General features: G+C 43.8%; 1 protein-coding gene across 1 annotated transcript in view; it reads left to right on the plus strand.

The window, feature by feature from the left end:
* The window catches only part of PAK3 (p21 (RAC1) activated kinase 3), a 295456-nt gene that overhangs the window by 106350 nt on the left and 164298 nt on the right, over positions 1-24808 (plus strand). The gene's annotated exons all lie outside the window — the stretch shown is intronic.

Genomic DNA, 24808 nt, shown 5'->3' on the forward strand with positions numbered 1-24808 from the left:
TAATATCATAAAACACACAAAGGTAAATAAAATCATAAAGCTCAATAAAAATTGATATTAATAACAATAAAGGCAATAAATCTCATATATACCTATGATTAAACTACTGCTCGTGTTACAAAAATAAAATAAAAATAAAATAAAAATACAATATAAGTGGTTAAAAACAAAACAAAGGTAGTAAAAACAGGTAACTAATTAAATATGTATAAATTAATAAATAATAAAACAAAGACCTGGTCTTAAAAACTGTCCAAAAAAAAAAAAAACGTAAGCGTGGGTAAAATTGTAAAAGGTGAGACTGAAATAGATTAACTTTAGGCTATGCCTTCTTTAAATGCCTGTTTGAATAACCATGTTTTCAGATTTTTTCTAAACCACTTGAGATTATTTTGTAGCCTTAGTTCCACTGGAAGCGCACTCCATAATTTGGGCCCTGCGAGTGATATTGCTCTCTCTCTAACCGAAATTAGTTTAGCTGAGGACACTGATGGTATTGAAAGTAATACTTTGCTGATCTCCAATTTCGCTGCGGTGTATGGAGCTGAATGGTGGTGTTTAACCATTCTACCTGCTCACCGTAAATCACTTTGTGTACATAAGAACATAAGAAATTGCCATGCTAAGTCAGACCAAGGGTCCATCAAGCCCAGCATCCTGTTTCCAACAGACGCCAAACCAGGCCACAAGAACCTGGCAATTACCCAAACACTAAGAAGATCCTGTGCTACTGATGCAATTAATAGCAGTGGCTATTCCCTAAGTCAACTTGATTAATAGCCGTTAATGGACTTCTCCTCCAAGAACTTATCCAAACCTTTTTTGAACCCAACTACACTAACTGCACTAACCACATTCTCTGGCAACAAATTCCAGAGCTTTATTGTGCATTGAGTGAAAAAGAATTTTCTCTGATTAGTCTTAAATGTGCTACTTGCTAACTTGATGGAATGCCCCCTAGTCCTTCTATTATTTGAAAGTGTAAATAACCAAGTCACATCTACTCATTCAAGACCTCTCATGATCTTAAAGACCTCTATCATATCCCCCCTCAGCAGTCTCTTCTCCAAGCTGAACAGCCCTAACCTCTTCAGCCTTTCCTCATAGGGGAGCTGTTCCATCCCCTTTATCATTTTGGTCGCCCTTCTCTGTACCTTCTCCATCGCAACTATATCTTTTTTGAGATGCGACGACCAGAATTGTACACAGTATTCAAGGTGCAGTCTCTCCATGGAGCGATATAGAGGCATTATGACATTTTTCGTTTTATTAACCATTCCCTTCCTAATAATTCCTAACATTCTGTTGCTTTTTTGACTGCTGCAGCACACTGAGCCGACGATTTTAAAGTATTATCCACAATGATGCCTAGATCTTTTTCCTGGGTGGTAGCTCCTAATATGGAACCTAACATCGTGTAACTACAGCAAGGGTTATTTTTCCCTATATGCAACACCTTGCACTTATCCACATTAAATTTCATCTGCCATTTGGATGCCCAATCTTCCAGTCTAGCAAGGTCCTCCTGTAATGTATCACAATCCGCTTGTGATTTAACTACTCTGAATAATTTTGTATCATCCGCAAATATCCGCAACAAATTCCAGAGCTTTATTGAATAATTTTGTATCGTCCGCAAATTTGATAACCTCACTCGTCATATTCCTTTCCAGATCATTTATATATATATATTGAAAAGCACCAGTCCAAGTACAGATCCCTGAGGCACTCCACTGTTTACCCTTTTCCACTGAGAAAATTGACCTTTTAATCCTACTCTCTGTTTCCTTTCTTTTAACCAGTTTGTAATCCACGAAAGGACATCGCCTCCTATCCCATGCAGAGATTTCAATATTGGAGTAATGTGATCATGCTTTTCGCAACCGGTTAATATCCTGGCAGCTGAGTTTTGTAATATCTGTAGGGGTTGAATCGTTGATTGAGGAAGACCGAGAAGAAGAGAGTTACAGTAATCAGTTCCTGTAAATATTAAAGATTGTAAAACAGTTCTAAAGTCGTTTGGATTTAATAATGGTTTTAGTCGTCTTAACATTAGTAGCTTACTATAGCCCTCTTTAGGTTTAATTGCAGTATGTTTTTTGAAGCTGAGTTCAGGGTCAATCCAGACACCGAGATCACGCACTTTGGTTCCAGGATTAATTAAGCAGTTTTCATATGGCAATTTAAGATTTTGCTCGTGAGAGGATGTTTTCCTTTCAAGCAGGATGATTTCAGTTTTGTCAATATTTATGCTAAGCTTCATTTGTGTTAATAGCTGTTTAATGATATTGAGGTACATGACTGTGATTTTAAATGTTTTTACAATGTGTCTGTGACTGGGATGATAGTCTGAATGTTGCCGGCATAGATGTAGTCAGTTAAACCTAGTCCGGAGAGTAGGCGACAAAGAGGGATCATGTATATGTTATAGAGTGTTGCTGATAGGGATGAGCCTTGTGGTACTCTTATTTCTAGCCTTATTGTATCAGATGAAAAATTGTTATATTGACCTTGTAAGATCTAGTATTCAAATAGGAGGTGAACCATTGTAATATATTACCGCTTAGACCAATTTCTACAAGCCTCCGGATGAGACTTTTATGGTTAACTGTGTCGAACGCAGCTGAGAGGTCCAGAAGAACAAGAAGGTATTTGTGACCATTATCAAATCCTCTCATAACGGAGTCTAATAATGAGAGGAGCAAGGTTTCTGTGCTAAGATATCTTCTAAAACCGAACTGCGTGGGATACAAAATTTCATTGCGTTCTAGGTGCTCAGTGAGTTGCTTTAGAACCAACTTTTCGATTAACTTTACAATGAATGGTAGTTTGGAGTTTGGGCGATAGTTACTCAGTACCCTAGTGTCTAAATCCTTTTTTTTTTTTATTTTGGGCTTGATGATTATTTGTTTTAGTGAGTCGGGTAGAATGCCTTCAAGTAGTGACTTGTTAATAATGGAGGTTATTGTGGGTGCAATTACCTGCGCAATTTGTTTTAATGTCAAGATTGGTATGGAATCCAAGGGATGATGGGTGGGATTTAGGTTTTGTATTAAAGCTTCAACTTCACTTATGGAAGTGTCCTCAAAGTTTGACCAGATCAGGCCTTCTTTTTTGGTTTTATTTATCAAATTTTGTAAAATGCAAGGAGAGTTGGATAATTAGTTAGAGTTTGAGTACATTTGTTTTTTCTCCATGCTTTTTCTTTTTTCCTTAAACTTTGTTTTGCTTCTTTAATGTGTGTATTATACCATGGATTTGATTTCTTGGCCACAATAATGTGTTTAGTTTTTAAAGGATTGATGTCATTTGCTATTTCAGACGTAATCGTAAACCAAGATTGAGTGGCATTTGTGCTATCAGATAAATCAACATTGAGAAGTTGATTTTCTAATTTTAATTGAAGTTCATCTATTTTGAATGGGGCGAAAGTTAAATGTGATTGGCTCTGGACAAGTTTTAATATTCTTAAGTTTGAATGTGATTAGTATGTAATAAGAAATGATCTGACCATGGGACTGGGGTGTAGTTTACTGCGGAATCCATTAATATTTTAGTTTTAGCAAAAATTAGATCTAATGTGTGTCCTGCTTTGTGTGTTGTTTTGGTGGTTAGTAGTTCAAAACCAAGGGCTGTTAGGGCATCAATAAGGGTTTGGCATGTGGGTGACCAGGATTTTATGTCAATATGTATGTTAAAGTCACCTAAAATTATAGAGGGTTTGCTGGGATCTAGGCTAATGATAAAAAAAATTCAATTATTGGTGAAATATTGTGGTCTAATAGTCCAGGCGGGCAATATAATAAACATATTTGCAGGTCCGTTGATTCAAAAATGGCGATTTCATATTTGTGCAAAAGGTGTTTTGGAAGTAGTTTTCATCTTCAGTTTTTTTTTGACAATTAACATGAGTCCGCTCCCCCGCCATAATGCTCTAGTTATGGAGAAGATGTCATATTGATCGTTAGCAATTTGATTTGTTATGACGCTGTCAGTATTTTTTAACCAGATCTCGGTTATAGCAATGAAGTCAGGTTTACAGTCGGCTAGTAAATCGGATATTAAAATAGACTTTTTTTGTAAGAGATTGTGCATTGATCAACAGGAATGACAAGAGGAAACAGTGAGGAAGTCCTTGATAGGAATTGACACCACATTGCGATGAGTTGTTTTTCTTATTTTGTTTGCTGTTGAATTTGACTTTGATCTGCTGCGAGGTCTTGCACTGTAGGATCCTTGATAAATACACACTGGGATTGGAAAAGCATTGTTAGTATGCATGATATTGGTTAACGAGTTATATGGATGTCAATAATCTGAGTGTACCTTCATACGATGCTGTAAAAAAAATACGGCTATCGTGACTGTGAAGCCTATGTGTAGGCTTTAAAAATCATTAGGTACCCCAGTGTTGGAATGCAAACTTTTGTAGTGCTCACTGTCCACTGTGCAATTGTTGCTGAAATGATCACGTGGATACTGTTGCAATATTCACTTATCTCAAAATTGTAGTCGGTCTTGCCTCAGCCAAAATTGTAGTCGGTCTTGCCTCAGCCGACATCCTGATGTTTCGGAGGCTGGCTCCTTCTTCAAGGGCTGGATATGCGCAAGAGAGACCGGTATTCCAGTGAAACATTAGATGTTGTGACAGTGAATTTGATTACTGTGCCAGCAATGTTCAACTTGTTAAGTTTGTTTAGCGGTCTGTGAAGATCCGTGAAAACCAAGCGGCTGCTCCCACGACTCTGTGCCAGCACAGAGTCGTGGGAGCAGCCGCTCCCACGACTCTGCGCCAGCACAGAAAATGAGAGATGTGACGCGCGCATGTTGTAAAATCCATAGGCTCCCACGACTCTGCGCCAGCACAGAGTCGTGGGAGCAGCCGCTTGTTTTTCACGGAGCTTCACAGACCGCTAAACAAACTTAACAAGTTGAACATTGCTGGCACAGTAATCAAATTCACTGTCACAACATCTAATGTTTCACTGGAATACCGGTCTCTCTTGCGCATATCCAGCCCTTGAAGAAGGAGCCAGCCTCCGAAACATCAGGATGTCGGCTGAGGCAAGACCGACTACAATTTTGGCTGAGGCAAGACCGACTACAATTTTGAGATAAGTGAATATTGCAACAGTATCCACGTGATCATTTCAGCAACAATTGGACAGTGAGCACTACAAAAGTTTGCATTCCAACACTGGGGTACCTAATGATTTTTAAAGCCTACACATAGGCTTCACAGTCACGATAGCCGTATTTTTTTTACAGCATCGTATGAAGGTACACTCAGATTATTGACATCCATATAACAGGTCTCTTTTTGAATTCATAATTTTTTCATGTTATATTGTTTGGGTTTATAAATTTAGCATTTATTGATATTGGTTAACAGCATTTTAACAGCACGGGCACACAAAGGGACCAGCCCCTTTGTTGCACTCCTTCGGTGCATGATGCCTCGTGCGCAGCACCAAGCACCCAGTGCCATGCTTATGACCCCCTCCTTCAACCTCTCCTCATAAGTCATTTGATGGAAACAACCCACCATTTTTGTCACCATTCTCTGTTCCTTCTCCTCCCTGTCTCTGTCCCTTTTGAGATACGGACTACAGAACTGAACTCAGTACTCCAGATGAGGCCTCATGAAGGACCTGAACAAGGGGATTATCACTTCCTTTTTCTTACTGGTTATTCCTCTCTCTATGCAGCCCAGCATTTTTCTGGCTTTAGCTATTGCATTGTCACATTGCTTCGCTGTCTTCAGATTGCTAGACACAAGCACCCCAAGGTCCTTCTCTTGCTCTGTGCACAACAGCCCTTCATCCCCAAGACCATCACACGCTGTCTTCTATCCGCCAACCAGTTTGTAATCCAGGCAACCGCCTTGGCGCTCACTCTCAGGCTTCTCATTTTATTCACAAGCCTACTATTCGGGACTGTATCAAAAGCTTTGCTGAAATCCAAGTAGATGATATTGAGCGCTCTTCCTCAATCCAATTTCTTAGTTCCTAATCAAAAAAGTCAATTAGATTTAGAAACATAGAAATGACGGCAGAAAAAGACCAATCGACCCATCCAGTCTGCCCAGCAAGCTCCCATATTTATCTGTTTCACCGACCACCAAGTTCAGGGCCCTTGTTTGATTCAAATTTCCTGCCATCCCCTGCCATTGATGCAGAGTGTAATGTTGGAGTTGCATCAAAGGACAGCATAAGGCTTAATGGTTAATGGTAGTAACCGCCGCATCCAGCAAGTTACCCCGATGCTTGTTTACCCAGACTGCACAGATCAATGCCTTGTTGAATGTTGTCTGAATGCAAATCCTCTTTTCCACATTTCTCCCTGCCATTGAAGAAAAGAGCAATGCTGTATATGCATTCAAAGTGAAGTATCAGGCTTAATTGGTTTAGGGTAGTAACTGCTGCAATAAGCAAGCTACCCCCACGCTTATTTGTTTACCCAGACTGTAGTTCGCTCCTTGTTGGTTGTTGTCTGAATGCAAATCTTCTTTACCTCAGTTCCCCTTGCCGTTGAAGCAGAGAGCAATGTTGGAGTTGCATTAACTGTGTGAATGCATACTGAGTAAGGGTAGTAATCACCAGGTAGTAGCCTCCATTCCAGCAAGCCACCCCCATGGCTCTTCTCTTCATTTCCATCTTCTAGCCTTTATGGATCTACAGTGTTTATCCCATGCCCCTTTGAAATCCTTCACAGTTTTAGTCTTCACCACTTCCTCTGGAAGGGCATTCCAGGCATCCACTACCCTCTCTGTGAAGAAATACTTCCTGACTTGGTTCTGAGTCTTCCTCCCTAGAGTTTCAAATCATGACCCCTAGTTCTACTGATTTTTTTTTCCAATGGAAAAGGTTTGTTGTTGACCATGGATCATTAAAACCTTTCAAGTATCTGAAAGTCTTATCATATCACCCCTGCTCCTCCTCTCCTCCAAGGTATACATATTTAGGTTCTTCAGTCTCTCCTCATTTTATGAAGACCATCCACCTTTTTGGTCGCCCTTCTCTGGACTGCCTCCATCCTGTCTCTGTCCCTTTGGAGATACGGTCTCCAGAACTGAACACAATACTCCAGATGAGGCTTCATCAAGGCCCGGTACAAGGGAATCATCACTTCCTTTCTCTTACTAGATAGTCCTCTCTTTATGCAGCCCAGCATTCTTCTGGCTTTAGCTAGTCACATTGTTTTGCTGACTTCAGATCGGCGAAACAATGACAGGACCTTTCCTTAGTGAATCCATGACACCTCTGGTCTAGCAAACCTCCTGATTGTAGATAGCTCATTATCCTTTCCTTCAGCAGCATCTCCATTACTTTTCCCACCACCGAGGTGATGTAACCGGCCTGTAGTTTCCAGCCTCCTCTCTGCTCCCACTCTTGTGAAGAGGGACCACCACCGCTCTTCTCCAATCACTCGGCACCACTCCCGTTTCTAGGGATCTATTGAACAGGTCACACAGTGGACCCGCCAGCACCTCTCTGAGCTCCCTCAGCATCCTGGGATGAACCTCATCAGACCCCATGACTTTGTCCACTTTCAGTTTTCCAAGCTCTTCCCATACGTTCTCTTCTGTAAATGGAATTTTCGTCAAATCCACCCTCATCCATAGCCTTGTTGACCAGCGACAGTCCTTCTCCAGGGTCTTTTTTAGTGAGCACCGAACTGAAGTATTTGTTTAATATTTCTGTCATTTCTTCGTCTCTCTCCACACATTGATCCTTTTTACCTTTCAGTTTCACCTTACCACTACCTTTCTCCTTTCTCCGATGTATCTGAAAAATATTTTGTCACCTCGCTTTACCTCTTTGGTAATCCTTTTTTTCACTTGACATTTTGCTTTCTTGATTACTTTCTTCATTTCCCTCAGTTTTACCAGATATTCTTCCCTGTGTTCCTCATCTTGGGAACGTTTATATTTCTTAAACGCTGTTCTTTTTGGGGCAAATCTTTAAAGGTACGCGTGGGCGCAGATTTGTTCGCGCAACCCGGCTGCCGCGCGCATGTTGTAAAATCCAAGGTCGGCGCGCGCGCAGGGGGGGTGCACAATTGTGCAACCTGTGCGCGCCGAGCCGAGCAGCCTGCCTCCATTCCCTCCGCTTCCCCCTACCTTCACCCCACCTTCCCCTATCTAACCCACCCCCCAGCCCTACTTAAATCCCCCTCCTAACCTTTAAGAAGTTACGCCTGCCTCCGGGTAGGCGTAACTTGCGCACGCCGGCTCTCCATCCCCTGGCATGGCAGCTGTGCCGGAGGCCTCGGTCCCGCCCCCACCCACGGCTCCACCCCCGGAACGCCCCCTTTTGTAAGCCCCGGGGCTTGCGCACGTCGCCGAGCCTATGTAAGAAAGGCTCGGCGCCTTCAGGGGCAGCTTGGGGCAGGTTTTCGGGGGTTACATGCGTATCTTACGAGCGTACCCCTTTGAAAATCTGCCCCTTTGCTTTTATTTTATCTGCCACCTCTTTTGAGAACCAGATAGGTTTCATATTTCTCTTGCTTTTCTTTACCATTCTAACATATAGATTAGTTGCCTTGGTAATTGCTCCTTTTAGATTGGTCCACTGTTGATCCACATCTCTCATTTTCTCCCAGGCTTCTAGTTCTCCCTCCAGGTACTTCCCTATTTCAACAAAGTCCATATTTTTGAAATGAAAAACTCGGGTCTTCGACTTCTCCGTATCTTATTTGTGATGTCAGACCATACCGTTTGATGATCACTGGTGTTGAGGTGGGCCCCCACCTGGACATTAGAGACATTATCTCCATTAGTGAGCAGTAAATCGAGTATAGCTCCCTCCCTCGTGGGTTCCATTACCATTTGTTTGAACAGAGCCCCTTGCAGGGCATCCACAGCTCTCTCTACTACTGTTAGATTACGCAGAAGGGATTCTCCAGTCTACATCCGGGAGATTTATATCAACAATCACCACTTCTCCCTTCTTTCCCACCATACATAGACTGCTTCCCTCCAGCAGTGTACTCACACCTTTACTTTATAAGAGACTATTCAGGAGCTCCTGTTCCCAGCTGGTTTCAGCCTCTTATCATTCTCAGCAGGTTCCTGCCCACAGAGCTCTCTCTCCCTATGAGTTTTAAAGTGGACCAGGCTAGATGCCTGGTACCATACATTTTGAAGAGGGGTTGTAGGGCAACTTTATTTTTTTTTTTTTACAGTGCCCATTCTGGAGCCAGTTTTGACAATGAGTCTCTGGCGAGGCCCAACAAAGAGTTTGAGTGCCATCTGGGCAGAAACTTGAAGATCCTAGTATGCACCAGCCTTGGAATATGGAAGAAAATAACTTTCTGATGCCTTATAGACTATAGCACTATAAAATAGCACTATATAGTCTTGAGAAACCCACTGAGATAGTAGAGTGCTGCTTTCTGTGGACTGAGAGTGATGCCATTGAAAACTGTTGATGCAGGTGATATGAAAAAGATGATTATTACCCTGAAATGTCTGTCCAGATGACTGTGAATTGCCATTGGCCATCCGTGGAGTTACTTTTTCTTTAACAGGTTGGCAAAAGTAACGTTGCTAGGAGTCTGTATCTCTTTCCCTTGTTGTGGAGAACAGAAATCTCTATTCGGTATTCTGGAAGCGGGTAGCAGGACTGGGATGTGCTGGTAACGTCTGGCCCTCCATGTAATCAGATAACACTGGCTTGTGGCTAGGATCCACACAGCCTCCCCAATTTTTTTTAATACTATCAATAATCAGTCTCTGTGGTGATTGGCACTGCACATATGTTCAGCAGATGCATGTCCTCTGACTTCATCACTTCTTAATTAGTTTTTCTGCAACTGAACAAAGTATTCAGTCTGCCAGAATAGCTCGTGACACAACTGGAGCTAAGGGCTCATTACGTTTCTTGCCGACGAGACTCCAGTGGTGTCCCTGTTTCTGTTGTGCTGGACATGAGAATACCATTTAGACAAGCTGAGCCCCAGCGCATACGAACCCTGTACTTTTTGCTTTTTCTCATCAAATTCACAGATGTGGAGGAACATCCGTAAGCTGAATCCTGAAAAGAAAAATGATTACTTTTCGCTTGAACCTCTGCCAGTGTCATTTCCTGGTGTACAGTAATCATAAAAGTGCTTTGATTTGAGATCAGTTTTGGCAGAAGAGTGCTGTATGAGTGATTGAGGGTTAGCAGCAAAACTTGAATATCTTGTTGGATATAAACGTCAGTAAGACGTCATTAATTCTCCATTAGAAATAATTGGACCTGTTGAAGGTCAATAGTGGGGTTAGGCACCAAGCCAGAATCAGTTTCATATTAGTTTATACATTTCCTTTCCACTCTCTCTGCCCCTTCTTTTCTAAAAGTCATGTGATAGGAGGCGATGTCCTTTTGTGGATTGCAAGTTTGTTAAAAGCCAGGAAATAGAGAGTAGGATTAAATGGGCAATTTTCTCAGTGGAAAAGGGTAAACAGTGGAGTGCCTCAGGGATCTGTACTTGGACCGGTGCTTTTTAATATATTTATAAATGATATGGAAAGAAATACGAGTGAGGTTATCAAATTTGTGAATGATACAAAATTATTCAGAGTAATTAAATCACAAGCGGATTGTGATACATTACAGGAGGATCTTGCGAGACTGGAAGTATTGGGCATCCAAATGGCAGATGAAATTTAATGTGGATAAGTGCAAGGTGTTGCAAATAGGGAAAAATAACCCATGCTATAATTACACAATGTTGGGTTCTATATTAGGAGCTACCACCCAGGAAAAAGATCTAGGTGTCATAGTAGATAATATATTGAAATCGTCGGCTCAGTGTGCTGCAGCAGTCAAAAAAGCAAACAGAAATTATTAGGAAGGGAATGGTTAATAAAACAGAAAATGTCATAATGCCTCTATATCGCTCCATGGTGAGACCACACCTTGAATACTGTGTACAATTCTGGTCGCCGCATCTCAAAAAAGATATAGTATTGTAGAAAGTTCAGAGAAGGGCGACCAAAATGATAAAGGGGATGGAACAGCTCCCCTATGAGGAAAGGCTTAAGAAGTTAGGGCTGTTCAGTTTGGAGAAGAGACAACTGAGGGGGGAATATGATAGAGATCTACAAAATCATGATAGGACTCGAACAAGTTAATGTAAATCGGTTATTTACTCTCTCAGATAAAAGAAGGACTAAGGGGCACTCCATGAAGTTAGCAAGTAGCTCACTTAAAACAAATTGAAGAAAATTCTTTTTCACTCAGTGCATAGTTAAGCTCTGGAATTCATTGCCAGAGGATGTGGTTACCGCAATTAGTGTAACTGGGTTTAAAAAAGGTTTGGATAAGTTCCTAGAGGAAAACGTCATAGACTGCTATTAATTAATAAGCTATAGTAGCTTGAGATCTATTTAATGTTTGGGTATTTGCCAGGTACTTGTGACTTGGATTGGCCACTGCTGGAGGCAGGATGCTGGGCTTGATGGACCCTTGCTGTGACCCGGTATGGCATGTGCTTATGTCCTTATCCTCCATCGTTGAATTGCGTGTTGAGTTTCGCATTCCATTCTGAGGCAGAGTCACGGGTGGGCCTCAGACAGTCTCTCACTTTTTGCTCTGCTTCCCACTCCTAGCAACAGAGTCCGTTCTCATCTGAGAGAGCCCCTTAAAGGTGCAGGAGTTGGGGTCTGGGGTGGGGGGCACTGTAATCGCCTCCAGCGAATACCCCCTGTGCCTTTAAGGAGGCTATAACTCGAATGGGAAACACCACTGCCTTTGTGCTACACATGAAGAAGCTTAAGGTCATCAAAGTCTGTGTTTACTTTTGGCAGGTAATTATTTATCACTCTGCCTCTCAGCGCCTTTAAACCTCAGGAACGCCTGGGCTGGGTGGAAGCCTTATTTACAGGCTTGCTTTCAAGCCACCTGAGAGATTAATGCTTTTGTAGACCCACATGGGATGGCCATCGTGCCCCACCCATGTTAACCTTGGACCCCCCTCCTGCAAAAAAATCCGTTCTGGCTGTGCCCTGGCTCCCTTGTATATTTTATTGGGAAGGCCCTTTTCCTTCTTGAGTTCCTGTATCTGGATGCTCTCACACATGCCTCTGTGGTCAGACCTGTTGCTTGTGATGATTATGCAGTATTGTAGGTTGGAGTCTGCTCCCTCCCACAGGCACTGTGAATGAAGCTTTCCTGTTTATCATCATCATCCTCCTGCCCTTCAGCAGGGAGAGCGGCATTGTGAAGGAGGCTCTGATAGATTTCAGGGTCTGTAGTATGAGGACAGACTCGCATTAAAACCCTCAGAGGCTGGCACTGCTTTCTTGTCCTGCCTGCCTGCCTGAGCTGAACAGTGGCTGGACGTTCGGAATATGCTACAAACCTGAGAAACACACAGACTTAAAAGTATGAAAAGAAAGCATTTTTGAGTTTGTTTCTGATTTTTAGTAGGCTTTTTTTAAACTGGCATAGGAACTTAAGGTTAGCCATACTGGGGCAGCCCAAAGGTCCATCAAGCACAGTTTCTAACAGTGGCCAAGTCAGGTCACAAGTTCCTGGCAGGATCCCGAAAGATGGATCGATTCCATGCTGCTTATCCCGGGAGGAAGCAGTGTATTTCCCACAAGACTACCTTAATAATGGTTTATGGACTGTTCTTACAGTAGCTGGCCAAACCTTTTTTTTTTTTAAACCCAGCCTATACAATCAGCTTTTTCCACATCCTCTGGCAATGAATTCCAGAACTTAAATTATGCGTTGAGTACTTTCTCTTATTTATTTCAAATGTATCACCTAGTCACTTCATTGTGTGTTCTCTAGTCTTTTACTTTTTGAAAGAGTAAGCAACCAATTTGCTCATTATTTTATAAGCCTCTATCTCCTCAGCTGTCTCTTCTCCAAGCTGAAGAACACTAATCTTGTTAGCCTTTCCTTATAATAAATAAGTAAATGTATACATATGTATAGATCTGAGGTTTCCATTATGTATGCCGGGAACCTGGAGCATCAGGCCTATTTGTTAACTTACCCTCATGTCTACTCTGGCAAAGAGATTTTTTTAAAAAGTACAATTTAAAATTCTCTTAATGGTTATGTTAGGTGTTGATCTTTGTTTGTGCCATTATAGCGTCACCAGTACTATCTGACCTGAGGGACATCCCTTCACACCTAGCAACAGAACAGCTACTCGTTTTATTGCAGGATGTGATGAGCTAATATCAGAAGGGCTGCATGCAGAAAGGCATGCTAAGATAGCGTGGTTTTTCCACTAGCAACTATGTGAGTACTATAGCTTTGCTGTACCAGAAAAACATGGGATACATGATCCTGACAGAATTGCAGAGAATGAAGAAGTTGTGATCACCTGGGCCATTCCCCTTCCAACTGATAAGCCTAATGCTAGAAAACCAGACGACGTGTTACAGAAGGAAATCAATGCAAAGGCATTGCTAATAGAAGTGTCGGTACCGTGCAGCTATTCTCCACTAAGAATGATGAGCCAGAATATCAGCAAATACAAAGAGATGCAACTGGCGTCCAAGAAAAGGTGGCAGAGACAGAAATAATCGTAATTTTGATGAGGCTAATGTTTAATATTAAAAATAAAGTTCCTAGACAAAATAAGTATCTGCTTCATGGAGCAGCTAGTACAAGAACCAACAAGAAGGGAAACTGTTTTAGACCCGGTCCTTAGTGGAATACAGGATTTGGTGTGAGAGGTAGCAATGTTGGAGCCACTCGGCAATAGTGATCACAACGTTATCAAATTTGACTTAATAACTGGAGAGAGTGCAAAAAGGAAATCTACTATGACAGCATTTAACTTTCAAAAAGGTGACTATGATAAAATGAGGACAATGGTTAGGAAAAAACTGAAAGGAGCAAATGCAAAGGTTAAGAGTTTAGCTCAGGCATGGATGTTGTTTACAAATAAGTAGACTCTATTAATATCAGTGTCCTCTGGGCCTCTGTCCCTCCTGACGCAGCCCATGTGGCGAAACACTGCCCGGGTCAGGGGACCGAAACCTTGCTTTAAGTATCCCTGAATAAAAGGTGGAAACGCGTGCCTTAAATTCTCATTTTTTGATTAACTCATCACGATCCGTGATTCTCCAGCGCTATAGCATTTCTACTTATGGTTAATCGCCACTAGCGTATACCGCTCCTCATCTCCACTTCCTATTGGCTGTTGTTTACAAATACCATCTTGGAAGCCCAGAACAAATGTATTCCACGCATTAGAAAAGGAAGGCTAAATGACTACCAGCATGGTTAAAAGGTGAGGTGAGAGGCTATAATATCTTTTTTCCAAACTTTTTGTATTAGAATTTCCAAAACTTTTACACCATAACACCAAAGATTTAATGCATATACAATAACATGTCCGAAAGGAGCCCCCTTCCCTCTCTACCTCGCTCCCCATCCGGAACATGAAGATAACTGGAGACCTGGATGAAGGACATCAGGAACATGAAGACGTCTGGAGGCACGGATGAAGGGCAACAGGAACGTGAAGACGAAGCCATCAAAGCAGGAGGAGAAGACCACGGAGGACCTGGACCAGTCATGAAGCACAGACAACTGTGGAACCCGATCCAAAGGCCAGGAGTGACTGAAGAGGAGGCCCTCTTATAGGGCAGAAGCAGGAAGTTGTCATCAGGTGGGGCCCGGGGCAAATCCGGCCGCGGGCCCTTTAAATACAATGAAGAGGCGCGCGCCGGCGCCTAGAAGCAAGCAGGAACAGGAAACAGCACCAGGGACAGCGGTTTCTGCCTGCACGCAGACGCAAAGGAGCAGAGAGGCTTCGGGGTGGCCACCAGGCCGCAAGCTGACGTCAGGATGGTAGCGGCTTTCCCCTGCCGCTCCAGTTAGGGCCGACTCGCGGCACCCTGCCGTGAGAGATGGTTCGAAGTGCGGTGGTCCGGGCCGCGATGGCGCGGCCGCTGGGCCGCATAAGGAAGCATCGGCGGCGACCTGCCGTGATGATCCCGGTGTCGGCAGCAGCTGCACTGGGCCGCAACGGCAGCGCGGCGGTCCAGGGCGCATGAGCTTCGGCGGCTTCCCAGCCACTTGAGGGGTCCCGGCGGCATCGGCTTGAAGGTGAGAGGCCTGCTCGTGGGAGAGTAGCTCCGCGGGCAGGAATCGTATCAGCTTCCCACTCTCTGCCTCCGATAAGTGTGTTTCCTGTAAACAAGCAAGTTCCGCATGGGACCTTTTCAGATTCTGTAACACCTTTTTTCTTTTAATGGGGGATCCCATGCCATGGACATTCCAGGAGATTAACTTGTTCATGTTACCCCACAATTATAGATTAACTCAGGCCTCTTGTATATCTCACAGTTGTAGTAGAAGACTCCCAGCCCAACCTCCCACTGCTCAGAAGGGAAACACAGATGTGCAGAAGTAGCTACTGGGCCTCTATAGAAAGCAACATAGCGCCACATATCTGTCCATGACTTATCCCCCCCCAAACAAGAACCATAAATATTGAATGTCCAGCATATAAACTAAATAACCCCTTTAATCCTAATCCTCCCCAACCCTTGCCTCCCCATAACCCAAATCCCTAGTTCACATCCATCGCCTCACAACAATAGGGATAGGGGTCATGTATAAATGTGGTCAGGTGCCACACTTTCAAGACGCATGGTTAATAACATTTCCTGATGCGCACACACACAGTCCTGATCAGGCCGCCAGTACCCCAGAGAGAGATATGAAATGCTTGCTAGGAATGTAAGCTGATGAAGAATCTTGCTAGAGACATAAAGAAGAGAATAAACCTGTAGTTCTAGGGTGACCTCAGGAACTGAAACCCAGCTCGGTTGGGCCAGTGTATCTCCCATGTCTCCTGCAATAGCCCACAATATACTCATAATGGCTCCCAATCCAGGACCAAAGCTGATCAATCCGCTCGAGTTCATGGAAAACATAGCCTTCTTTCATCTAACTGGTGCCACTCTCATTTGGGCAAAGTGTCCAAAAATGTTTGTGGCATCGCAGGAGTCTCAAAGATTCTGATCTTCCCCTCATACCATACCTTAAGTTTGGCCGGGCACTGCAGTGAAAATTTCCCTTGTCTGTTGAATAATGAGGAGCAGATTGGGGAAAAGCTGCGTCTTAGTGTTGACATGCGGTTCGAGTAATCCTGGAATATGCGAATGCGATGGGAATTGTAAAACAACTCCGGTTTACTCTGAGATGAATACCAAACTTCCCGCTTATGAGTGTAATTCAAAATCTTTGCAATGGCTATTCTTGGTCTTGTGTCCGAGTCCTTCTTAGACCCAATACGGTGAACACGCTCGCTGCATGGCTTTCCTGCCAGGTCCGGTAGCTCAAGTGATGCTGGGAGCCATGACATCAAAAAAATCTCCCAAATTTCTTTCCTCGACAGTTTCCGGCAACCCCCATAAAACGCAGATTGGACCCGTGGGCCCTGTTTTCCAGGTCGTCTAGTTTTTCGACACACTACGATAGGTTTCTCCTGTGCCACCATTTTGGTCGTTCCTGCCAGCGAGTCGTCCTGCAGGATAGAAATGCAGCCTCCAGCGTGATCGAGCCGGGGACCCAGTTCCGTGAGTACCGCCTTTACCTCAGACAGTTGAGAAGCTTCTCGTCTAACGCCGCTGACACAGCTGCTTTTATTTCGGCTATGGTGACAGCCGGTTGCTCTGTTCCCACATACGTCTGGGCCCTTAGCTTTTTCTTTCTCCTTTTTACCCCTTCCAGCGTGCCACCACCTGCAAAGAGCTTTGCGTATAATGGACGATTGACCATATGCTTTCCTCGAGGTTTTTGGGAGGCTTGATGGAAAATAGCTGATTTTTAATGGATGGTGAGAGCGTGGCACCTGGAGCCCTAAGGGTTACATCCTCCCTGGCTCACCACATCACATTGAGGCTGTAATATCTAAAAGAACATCTTTCAAGAAATGGAAGAATACAGGAAACAGCGTAAACACTGGCAAGTCAGATGCAAAGCATTAATAAGGAAGGCAAAGAGAGAATTTGAAAAAGAAGCTGCCAAGGAAGCATAAGCTCATAATAAAAACTGGCACAGATACATTTAAGGTAAAAAGCCTGCGAGGGAGTCAGTTGGATCATTAGATGATCAAGGGGTAAAAGGGGCACTTAGGGATGACAAAGTCATAGCAGAGAGACTACATTTTTACTTCACTGAGGAAGATGTAAGAGATATGCCCTTGCCAGAAATGATATTCAAAGGTGATGATTCAGAGGAACTGAAACAAATCTCAGTGAACCTGGAAGATGTACTAGGGCAAATTGACAAACTAAAGAGTAGCAAATCACCTGGACCAGATGGTATACATCCCAGAATGCTGAAAGAACTGAGAAATGAAATTGCGGACCTGCTATTGGGAATTTGTACATTATTTTATTTATTTATTTAACAGCTTTTAATATACCGGTGTTCGTGCGGGCACATCACGCCGGTTTACAATAAACTTGCGAAAGGAGGAAGTTACAATAAACAGGGAGAGGGGGATGGAGCAGGTTCGAGAAAAAAGGGGGAGGGGGAGAGGGGAGAAAGTAAAGGAGGAAGAAGATAGCAGCTGGGAAATTAAAAGGAATGTAACATTATTTACATGAGAGGCAATAAAATGAGGGTTAGGGCATTGTCACAAAGTTACAGCGGATAATGAGGAAATATGGATTGCATGGAATATATGGATTGCATGGAGTATAACTGTGAAGGCTTATTTGCGGTAGTTATGGCAAGTTATGAGACACATATATATATGCTTTTTTACAGCAGGTGAGGCAGGTGAAGAAGATAATTAATTTTGACTTTTACCATGCGGGAGGTACAGGTTGTGGGGTAGATGGGGTGTGGTAAAGTGTAAAGGTGTAAGGTGGGGGGGGGTTTAGGGTGGGAGGGTGGTGGGCGGTACAGTGATTAGGGGGGTTTGGGGGGGGGGTTGACTACGAGGGGTTGGGTTCGGGGTAGGCCTGTCTGAAGAGCCAGGTCTTGATGCCTTTTTTGAAATTGGGTAGTGAGGGTTCAAGACGGAGGTGTGTGGGGAGGGAGTTCCAGAGGGCGGGGCCTGCAATGGTGAAGGCTCTTTCTCTGGTGGTGGAGAGGCGTGCTGTTTTGAGGTGGGGGGGGTGTGGAGGGTGCCTGTAGATGTGGATCTTGTCAGGCGGGTTGAGAGGTGGAAGTGGGGCATTTCCTTAAGCCAGGGGGAGTTGTTTTTGTAGAGAGTGTTGTGTAGAATAGTTAGGGTCTTATATTGGGCGCGGAATTGGATGGGCAGCCAGTGTAGGTCTACTAGGATAGGGGTAATATGCTCTCTTCTACGTGTATTTGTGAGGATTCGTGCCATGGCGTTCTGAAGAGTTTGAAGTGGTTTGATGGTGGAGTATGGAAGGCCTAGTAGAAGGGCATTGCAGTAGTCCACTTTGGAGAAAATAGTGGACTGTAGGACTAATCTGAAATCTTGGGTATGGAGTAAAGGCTTGAGCTTCTTAAGGACCTGGAGTTTGTAGAAGCCTGCTTTAAGGAGGGACTTGATGTGTGGCTTGAAGTTCAGGTGTTGGTCGAGTGTGACTCCCAAGTCTCTTACGGAGAGGGGTAGTGTGGGAGAGATGAGGGGGGGGGCGGTGGTGTGGTGGAGGAGTCGTGTTCAGGTTGCTTGGATATAAAGAGGAGCTCGGTTTTGGTTGTATTGAGAGCAAGGTGAAGGTCGGTTAGTAGGGAGTTGATGCTGACTAGGCAAGATTCCCAGAAAAGGATGGTTTCATTGAGTGTTTTCTGAATGGGTATGAGTACTTGTACATCATCAGCGTATAGGAAGAAGTCCAGGCCTAGGTTTGATAGTAAGTTGCAGAGGGGGAGGAGGTATATATTGAAGAGGGTGGAGGATAGGGAAGATCCCTGTGGTACGCCTTGTCTGAGGGGAATGTGACAGGATTCATGGTTATCGAGTTTTATGAGGTATTCTCTGTTTGTAAGGTAGGAGGTGAGCCAGTCTAGTGCTGTGTCGGTGATGCCTATCTCTGTCAAGCGTGTGATAAGGATTTGATGATTGACAGTGTCAAAGGCTGCCGATATATCTAGTAGGGCCAGTAAGAAGGATTTTCCTTGGTCTAGTCCAATGAGTATGGTGTCAGTAATGGCTAAGAGGAGATTCTCGGTATTTCGGCCTTTCCGAAATCCGAATTGTGAGGGGTGCAGGAGGCTGTGGTCCTCGAGGTAGTCGGTGAGCTGGGAATTGACTACTTTCTCGAGGACTTTCGCAAGGAAGGGAAGGTTGGAGATGGGCCGATAGTTTGCCGGGTCAGAGGGGTCAAGGGAGGGTTTTTTTAGGAGGGGTTTCACAACGGCAAGTTTATTAATATCATCATCTATGGTACCTGAATACTGGAGGGTTGCCAATGTAATGCCAATTTTTAAAAAGGGATCAAGGGCTGATCCGGGAAACTACAGACCAGTGAGTCTAACATCTGTACCAGGCAAAATGGTAGAAACTATAATAAAGAACAAAATTGCTGAACATATAGATGGGCATAGTTTAATGGGACAAAACAAACATGGATTCAGCCAAGGGAAGTTTTGCCTCACAAATTTGCTATATTTTTTTGAGGGCATAAACAAACATGGATAAACGTGAGCCAGTTGATATAGTGTATCTGGATTTCCAGAAAGCATTTGACAAAGTGCCTCATGAGAGACTTCTAAGGAAATTAAAAAGTCATGGGATAGAGGGCAGTGTCCTCTTGTGGATTGCCAACTGGTTAAAAGATAGAAAACAGAGAGTAGGGCTAAATGGTAAATTTTCCCAATGGAGAAAAGATGAATAGTGGATGCCACAGGGATCTGTTCTGGGACCACTGCTTCTTAATATATTTATAAATGACCTGGAAATGGGAACAAGTGAGGTGATAAAATTTGCAGAGGACATAAAATTATTCAAAGTTGTTAAATCACAAGAGGATTTTGAGAAATTGCAAGAGGACCAGGTGAGACTGGGAGACTGGGCATGCAAATGGCAAATGAAATTTAATATAGGACAAGTGCAGAGTGATGCACTTAGGGAAGAGAAACCCAAATTATAGCTACAAAATGCAAGGTTCCACATTAGGAGTCACCACTCAGGAAGAGGATCTAGGTGACATAATTGATAATACGTTGAAATCTTTTGCTCAGTGAGCAGCAGCAGCAGCCAAGAAAGCAAATAGAATGCTGGGGATTATTAGGAAAGGAAAGGAGAATAAAACAGAGAATATCCTAATGCCTCTGTATCACTCCATGGTGCAACCTCATCTTGAGTACTGTGTGCAGTCCTGGTTGCCGCATCTCAAGAAAGATATAGCAGAATTAGAAAAGGTACAGAGAAGGGTGACCAAGATGATAAAGGGGATGGGACAATTCCCCTATGAAGAAAGGCTAAAGAGGTTAGGACTTTTGAGCTTGGAGACGGCTGATGGGCGATATCCTAGAGGTCTATAAAATAATGAATAAATGTTAATCAGTTGTTTACTCTTTCAAAAAGTACAAAGAACAGGGGACATACAATGAAGTTACTAAGTAATACATTTAAAACGCATAATTAAGCACTAGAATTCATTACCAAAGGATGTGGTGAAAGCTATTAGTGTAGCTGTGTTTAAAAATGGTTTGGACAAGAATCTGGAGGAAAAGTCCATTAACCATCATTAAGGTGGAGTTGCAGAAATCCACTTCTTATTCTTGGGGTAAGCAGCTTGGAATCTTCTCTACCCCTGGGGATCCTGCCAGGTTCTTATGGCCTGGATTGGCCTCTGTTGGAAACAGGATGCTGGGCTTGATGGACCCTTGGTCTGACCCAGTATGGCATGTTCTTATATTATCTTCTTTATGTATACATTATATTTTAAGCCACCTAGAACTGTGCTATAGGCATCATATCAGTATTTTAAATAAATGAATAAGCTGTTGTGGGTGGCAAGGCCCTGATTAAGAGAGAACTTTCAAATGCTCCTTGGAAGAAGTAAATGGGAGAGATTCAGATAATGCCCACCTATTCTGTCGCAGTTTGCAGAAAGCAAACCCATCTAGAAATCCTACCCCCAGGACGATTTCGGCATGGAGACGATGTCACGCGCAGCCGGGGCGACTTCCCGTGCTGGAGCAGTGCTGAAGGACTAGGACCGCGTGACTCTTTTCTTCTTTTCTCCAACTTTAGCTCGCACGGGTTTTGCAGTGCAGCCATTAGGGTAAGGTGAGTGGGGGGTGGGGGGAACGACGGAGCGATGCCTCCCTGCCCCCCCCCCTTCACTCCAGATAAGGAAACCCATCAATCTTCTGCCACGTGCGGGAAGAGCCAGCCCTCTTTGGGGTTTGTGATCCAGCAGTGCCGTTTTAAAAACTTTCCAAATTAAAGCAATTTATCGTTGCCACGAGCCCAGAGTACTAATTGATAATAAACGCCTGTGTCATTGCATTCAACCGATGCCAGCACTTTGTACAGTGGATATAAGGATGCAAAGCTAATTAGATAAAGAATAACAGATGGGCCATACTGAGAAACTATAAACTATTTCCACTGAGGAATTCTGGTCGTAAGTTAGGAGACAGAACCAAGAAAAGCTGACGCCGCCATGGAAAACAGAGCCAGCAAGGTTTCTGCCGCTCCTGCCCTCTACATCTTTGTCTCTTTTCTACACTGCCTCATGGTTTTGGGCTGCAATTCGCCAACTGTTGACCTAGCTGCACAGCACAGGGGTGCAAACCTCATCCCTGCTTTTCAAAGGGAAAGTGATACCCTGGGCATGAAGTTCCTTCAGACTTCTGCACCTGCTTTTCTTGTGGATAAAAACTTCAATGGAAAATAACATGGAAAAAATGCAATCTGTGTGTGTTTTGTTTTCCGATCCCCCCTGGGACCCGCCTGCCTTCAGTCCAACTCAAGCAGGCCCGCTAAGCAAGCCCTGCATGTGTCCGAGGCTGGAACCAGTGTGGCCAGTTTACCTGGAAGTGTCAGAGAGTGCGTCCTCCCGGGAGGAGGAGGAGCACCAGCAGCTGGAAGTGAAGGGGCCGGGTAAGAGCTGAATGAGGTACCTGTGCTTCTCACTGTGCCTGATGCTCATCTGCAGGCCACCGTGTGACTGCAACTTGCAGAATACTTTTCACATGTGACAGAGGTGTGGGGGGAATGAGGGTGGGAGGGGCATGTATTTTTGTCTCTGTGCTTTATCGATGTCCAGCAGATCTGACGCGATCTTTCCATAAGCAGGGGAACACTTAGCTGCCCTGCCTGGTCCCTGGTGTAGTAACCCAGCTCTGTGAAGGCTTGCTCAGCTAAGATATCTAAGGGCCAGATGTACTAAGTGTCTCCCCCCAAACGTGTGAAAGGCATAAACTGCTATGATGGTAATTAATAAGCAATAATAGCACGGGATCTCTCTAATGTTTGGGCACTTGCCAGGTTCTTATGGCCTGGATTGGCCTCTGTTGGAGACAGGATGCTGGGCTTGATGGACCCTTGGTCTGACCCAGTATGGCATGTTCTTATGTTCAAACATAAGGGGGCTATTTGAAAATTGCCCCCTTCGATGTTTCCCAACATGCAAAGCTTTGCCTGCTCTGGATCGGGCTGGGCCCATGACCAGGTGTAGACTTAGGGTGGCAATGACAAAGTGCACATAGGAATTTTATTTAATTCTAGTTTTATTTATTTAACCCATGGTTTGGTCGTGCGTTCTGGACGTGCATCCACAGCCCCTTATGCTATAAGGGGATTAGCGCATCCAAAATGCTGCTTTTCTTTGTCTGTAGATTTTCGTGCCGAGGGCACAGTGATGAAGATGCTGTTCCGAAAAGCCTTGTTGAAGTTGGTAAATCGTAGTTTTAATGGGGATATAAAGTTGGTGAATATTCAGTACTACTAGGTCAGTATCTCCCTAGACATGATTTGGGTGTAGTCTTGTGGGGGTTGGTAGAAATGATTAAGAATTTATTATATTTTGTTGGTTTTTTTTAGAATTTTGAAGAATAATGTGTCATGGATTGATGAGGTATGTTTTCAAATGAGTCCCCGAGGAAGCCCGGAGCAAGGGGAGAAACAAAGATCTTTTGTTGGACAATTTGACAGCAGACTGCGGCGTGTATTGGTTCGCGGCCGCAGTATTAAAGAAACAGCGGCGAGAAATAACTTGTTCTTTACATTTATGTGAATTCGGGATAATTGCACAGTGACAGTAGTGAGTAGACTACGGCGCGTGCGAGAAATTTGAAGAAATAGAAGAAATCAATTGTCTTCATATTGATGGGAATTTATATTTGTTGTAAAATGGTGAAATGTATTTTGGGGTCACAATGTTTAAGATATTCATATTGTAAATGTTTTTAGCATGGTGTGAATGGGGATGTATGTGTGTTAGGTTCTATTGTCTAGGTAGAACGAGGAGTGTTATGAATTTACTAATAAAGTTTGTATACAATTGGGCATAGTTGTCAAATATCCTTTGGGTATTGTATAATCTAAACCTTGGACAGACAGTTCCCGCTACTTCTAAAGTTTCATGTCTAGGGCTACTTGCAGTATAACCAAGGCCAGTGCAAGCATATTTGGTGCCATAGGGTGAACCTCGGGTCATTCTCTCCCCCCCTCCAACTTAACCACTTGTGGCAGTGACTCCAGCACAGCGCTCCCTTCTTTGACGGCATTGGTTCTGATATTGCACCCCTCCGGACCTCACATCAGCAGGATTTTGCTACCCCAAAATCTTGACAGTCTAGGTTACTACCGAGTTTGCGTCTTGGAAACACCATCCCTGCGTATAACAGAGATGCAGTCTGCCAGCTCGAGTGCTGCGGATATGGGTAGCAGCCCTGCCAGCTGTAAGGAAAAGACATTTGGTCAGGCAGCTGCTGCCTTTTGCTTTGACGTTAGCCCATCTTGGAAACAGTAATAGGATAGGAATAGGGCTTGGAAATGAATTTTGTTTTTGAGGGGCTAGCACCTAAGGCTGTCCACAAACTCCAGCTAATACAAAACTCCTCCACTTCCACAGATAGAAGAAATGCAAGCCCTACCCATATCCTGCCTGTCCTACACATAAGAACATGCCGTACTGGGTCAGACCAAGGGTCCATCAAGCCCAGCATCCTGCTTCCAACAGTGGCCAATCCACTACACTGACCACCAGTCCCTTACAGCACCAGATTCCAGGCTCGAAGAGAAGACAGAGAGGCTACCCTTTGTCCATGCCCTCCAGACTACTACCCTAAAAACTCCATCAGATCTTTGTGGGAGCTGCATCTACCATGTGCAACTCTTTGCCTAATTCATGCCTACTCCCACCTCAGGAAGCAAATAAAAGTCCCGCTCTTCTATCAAGCCTTTAATAGCAAACCCACCACTTTCCCCACTCACGAAAGCTGCTGAATTGACTGCCAGAAACGGCCTGGCACCACCTCTGGTTTTGCTGAGGTGGTGCGAATTCAGTCTGCCTTGGTTCCTGGTTTCCTGCTGAGCGTTCAGTTTGCTACCTGATCTTGCTAGACCTTTGCTTTTCTATTGCTATTCTAATATGTTATAGCCGGTAATCGTGTGCTGCTCTCCTACTATAGCGTTTCCCCCGTTTTGGGTGAATTTCTTATTGGAAAAACAGGTAATGCATTTAAAGAAGCACATAAATCACCTTCAGACGCAGGCTGAAAATGTGGCCATCCGAACCTGCACCAAATTACTTGTATATAAGACCAGTTCCCTGTGTAAAGCGTCAGTATGCCAAGTTCAGGTTTTATGTGAACCGATGGGATACTCAAAGCGTAGCTCGGTATCTAAATAAACAGATCTGCTTGCAAGCGGGGCTTCATGCATGGAAGGGAGT

The sequence above is a fragment of the Rhinatrema bivittatum genome, chromosome 6, assembly GCF_901001135.1.
Source record: "Rhinatrema bivittatum chromosome 6, aRhiBiv1.1, whole genome shotgun sequence".
Lineage (NCBI taxonomy): Eukaryota > Metazoa > Chordata > Amphibia > Gymnophiona > Rhinatrematidae > Rhinatrema > Rhinatrema bivittatum.